The 4,108-nt window shown below is 45.4% G+C and overlaps 1 non-coding gene across 1 annotated transcript; it reads left to right on the top strand.

Moving 5' to 3' along the window:
* The first annotated feature begins 2,989 nt into the window (after positions 1-2,989).
* On the top strand, positions 2,990-3,071 carry TRNAS-GCU (transfer RNA serine (anticodon GCU)). The gene has a single exon. It is a non-coding gene; the product is annotated as a tRNA-Ser (tRNA).
* The last annotated feature ends 1,037 nt before the right edge of the window (positions 3,072-4,108 follow it).

The following is a 4,108-nucleotide window of genomic DNA, read 5'->3' as shown; positions in this document are numbered from 1 at the left end:
GTATGCATAATAGTTATGATGAGGGAACAGAAGGCCAGCTGAGGACAAAGCAGAAGCTGACACCCCACAACCTCCCCCCCATGCGAATTCCTCAGGCGCTCCTGGCTGCCCTACAGCTAAGGAAAGGAAAAACAAATAGTTAACTTGCAGAGATTGCAATCCTGCAAGACAGAAGTCTCCTTCGGTTTACAAATGTTTTAGCAATTTACAAGAACAGAGCATTTCTATCAATAATCTAGCTTCCAGAAGGAAATGTAGATACAATTAAATGTCTTTATAACCTGCAGACCATAGACAGATATTTGAAGCAGGCAGAGTGTAATGTTCCTCCCGGAAGCCCCCAACCGTCTCAATGCTAATGCCTTACTAGAGGGAAAAACAACCTTAACTTGATAATGGCAAGGCCTCGGGTGTCCTGTGAGTCTCCTTTAACACATGAAAGTACTTTCTCAACCTCCCTGTTTCCTCACCTCCCCCAACCCCATGGTATATAATCAGCCACCCCTCACAACCCAGAGCAGCAGCTCTTTCTACCCACAGGTCCTGTCCCTGTGCTTTAATGAACCACCATTTTGCACCAAAGACGTCTCAAGAATTCTTTCTTGGTCGTGGGCTCCGGACTCCGCCCCACTGAACCTCACCGATATTCCAAAACCCCATCAGTTATATAGCCATACATAATACTTCTGTGAAGATAACATGGAAAGTCTAAGTTTGGGACCTTGATAAAATTGAGGCTGAAGCTAGATGACCTTCAGTGATAATAAATATCTAGACGCGGGCTCCTGGCTGGCTCAGTGGGTGAAGAATGTGACTCTTGACCTCAGGGTTGTAAGTTTAAGCTCCCCTTAGGTGTAGAGATTACTTTCAAAAAAATAAAATCTTAAAAAACATAAATATCTGAATTCAGTCTATTACCTAAAATGAAACACAATACTAAAACAACACAAAAATACTATACATCCTGTTCCACAATTTGCCTTTAAAAAATAAGTGGGAAAATATTTGTCAGTTACTACATGTAGCTTTGTTCTTATTAATGATCACATACTCCTCCAATGTTGTTTTTAATCATAAGTTATTTGGAGGCACCTGGTAGCTCAGTTGGTTGAGCGTGGGACTCTTGATCTCTGCTCAGGTCTTGTTCTCAGGGTCGTGGGTTCAAGCTCTGCTTTGGGCTCTGTGCTGGGTGTGGAGCCTGCTTTTAAAAAAAGTTATCAGGATTCCATTTGGTGGGCATTGGGTGGTTTCTAATATTTAACTATCAGCAGGAGCGTCCCATGGTACTATATGTAATCTGTGTGTGTATATATATATTTTTTCAAACTAATGTTGGTATTTCTCTAGCATAATCTACTAGTGGGTTGACTGCTGGGTTAAGGAAGGTATGAACTTTGTAAACTTTAATAGGTCTTTTGCAACTGTCCTTCAGTGTGGTTGAGCCAATTAACACCTGCATGGACAGTATTTCAGAAATCTGAAGTGGGAGTAGGGGAGGGAGAGTGAGATATTATTGGTGTAAGTGGCATATCCTTATGTATAGGCGGAGCATTTCAGTTATGCTCATTAACCATTTGATTTTCTTCTGTGAATTGACCATATGTGGTGGTGGGGGGTTATGTTTTTTTTTTTCCTACTGATTTTCTTTTCTTGTTGAATATTCATATAATTAATCATTAGTTTATTTTATTAGTCATAAAACAACTACAATGTCAAATGACTTCCACAGCCGCTACTATTTGCAAGACAGTTTTCTAAGCATTTTACTGATATTATCTAATTTAATAATCATCGCAGCCTCATGGGTTTTTTTAACTAGAAGTATTAACCCAAGAGGTTTAATTAAAAGAAAATATTCTTTCTAGGTACCTTGTCTCTGAGGCTCAGATTTTGTATGAAATCCAGAACATTTCATCCCTTCACTTAACAATAGCTATTGTCTGCTTACTCTGGCTTTGGTGTAATATGATGGTCAACATAGATACACTATTCCCCGCCGTCCAGCCGATGGAGAGTGGTGTAAACCAAACTTCAGTGAAACTTGTACTCAATAGCAGCAAGCCGCACCCGGCACCTGCTCCCCCCGGGGCGGGTCCTGAAGTTACTGGTGTGAAATGGGCTCGCCCTTGAGTCTCCGAAGGTGCGTGTGTGGTGAAGGATGAGCTCCCCTCAGAGGAACACGACTGTTGCGCGGATGAAGTAGCCTACAGGGTAGTTTCGTGCCGCCTGAAGGTATCTTGAAATTCGGTGAACACGGGAGACAGAAGAGTCCCTGCAACCTAGTTGAGCACAGAGCTAAGAGATTTCACAGGGAGGCAAAAAGCACCAACATTTTGGCGGAAAAGACAATATCCCCCTCCAAAATTGTGCAGTGACCAACAAAGAGCACGCACAGTCTCACGAGTGGAAGAGGTCGGGGTTACTCAGTGCGGCTCCCAAGGTGGGGGTCGCGGGTACTGACGCTGCGCGGGAAGGAGCGGCGCGGGGACCGTGCGCCCTGAGTCCCGCGCGGGCTGCACCGCGGCCGCCCCGGACCTGGACGGCGCCCGGTGAGCCCGCCTGGTGCAGCGTTGCAGACACTGCCCAGCGGGGCGCTCGCCCGTCTGCGTTTCCCCAAACTGGTTCTCACCTGCTGCCGAGGCGTTGTAGACCACGGCCAAGGGCTGGAGGGGGTAACAAACAACACAGGGGAATCGCAGGGCCAGTGCGCGGGGAATCCGTCCCGGGAAAGCGGGGTGCACGTCTGGGGGTGCGTCCCGGGCGGCCGGGCGGGGGCTGGGTGGAGCAGACCTGGCCGCACCTGCCGTCAGGTGTTTGCAGAGGAACGCACCCACCGCTCCCGAGCGGTCGGTTTGGGCGGTACTTTCGGACACGTGACTCAGACTGTGGTCGCGACACGGGAGCCGGGGAAAGGGCGGTTGGACGTATTGCGGCACAAGTTGCGGAGGGCAGCAGGGAGGGAGAAACCAGAGCAGCCAGGCTCCCGTGTGACGAGGTGGCCGAGTGGTTAAGGCGATGGACTGCTAATCCATTGTGCTCTGCACGCGTGGGTTCGAATCCCATCCTCGTCGCTGGCCGCGTCTCATATTTTGTTCGGCGCGTCCCAAGCGACGGGTAAGCGCTTTCTCTCGGTGAGTTAATTCCTCACTCTCCACCCAGTTGAGTGATTCCCTCGAAGCCTCCCTGTTCTCTGCTTCTTCAGTACACTTATCGCGCTGGACCTTCATTTGCTAATTGGTTTATTTCGCTCATGTTTCATTCTCCCATCAAATTTCCATTCCCTTACAATTATGTTTTGCTTAACCCGGATTCCCCACTGAGGAAACAGTTGAATAATTGAGGACCATAGAAAAATATTACTTATAGAGGAACTGATAAGATTGTCCACAGAGTAATGTACACAAAACTGTACATATTAAACCTCACGGGTTATTTAAGGCATTTTCAGGCTAATGTTACCTCTACTGCAATTTTCGTCTATTATCTTTTATTCTAACTTTAAAAGCAACCGTTATTTCCTAAGGATTCTTGTCTTTGACAAGGAGGAGTATGTGTTCTTAGAGGTATGACAAAACTAAAAGTAACATTGCCAGTTAGGGCTAAAGATTTCTTCCTGAGGAAAGCAAAGAAAAATATTAGTATTGTGTAGTTTCTACTTGTAACTTCCATCTTGGCAGAACTTTGGGGGTGGGGGGGGAATAACATATTCATTTTATTATTTCCATTTTTTCCAAGACACACGCTTTTTATTTATTTTTATTTTTTAAATTAAATTGACTAAAGGAAGCTCTATACCCAATGCGGGGCTTGAACTCACAACCTCAAGATCAAAACCTGCATGCTCTACCCACGGAGCCAGTTGGGTGCCCCTATTATTACTATTTTTGTAAGTTCTACAGTCACGCGATTCGAAAAGTATAAAAAGCTATACAGCAAGTTTTGTCACCAGTTACCCCTCCCCACTGGGAGGACACTACTAGCCCTCAAGTATCCTTCCAGAAACAAAGTATGGATATATAATATTAAGCTCTCAAGATAGATCATTAAATGAAAAAAGACATAGTGCAAGACCATATGTAGATCGTACTTATAAAAAGGAGTAAACATG

The sequence above is a fragment of the Ursus americanus genome, chromosome 32 (genome assembly GCF_024610735.1).
Source record: "Ursus americanus isolate L20-20 chromosome 32, mUrsAme1.1.p, whole genome shotgun sequence".
NCBI classification, from domain to species: Eukaryota; Metazoa; Chordata; class Mammalia; order Carnivora; family Ursidae; genus Ursus; species Ursus americanus.
This window is presented reverse-complemented; position numbering and strand designations above follow the sequence as displayed.